Source organism: Galeopterus variegatus, unplaced genomic scaffold (assembly GCF_000696425.1).
Source record: "Galeopterus variegatus unplaced genomic scaffold, G_variegatus-3.0.2 Scaffold3817, whole genome shotgun sequence".
Lineage (NCBI taxonomy): Eukaryota > Metazoa > Chordata > Mammalia > Dermoptera > Cynocephalidae > Galeopterus > Galeopterus variegatus.
Window position 1 is genome coordinate 178,369 of NW_007729928.1, and position 200 is coordinate 178,568.

Consider the following 200-nt stretch of genomic DNA (forward strand, 5'->3'; position numbering starts at 1 on the left):
AAAGAAAGAAAGAAAGAAAGAAAGAAAGAAAGAAAGAAAGAAAGAAAGAAAGAAAGAGCCCAACACCAAAGGGAACCTGTGCAGCTAGTTAGTCAACAGGGTCCAGACTTGTACTGCGTAATTTAAATCATCTTGTCCCGGGCCGGCCAGTGGCGCACTGCTACAGTGCGCCACTTGGGAAGCGCGGCAGCGCTCCCGCC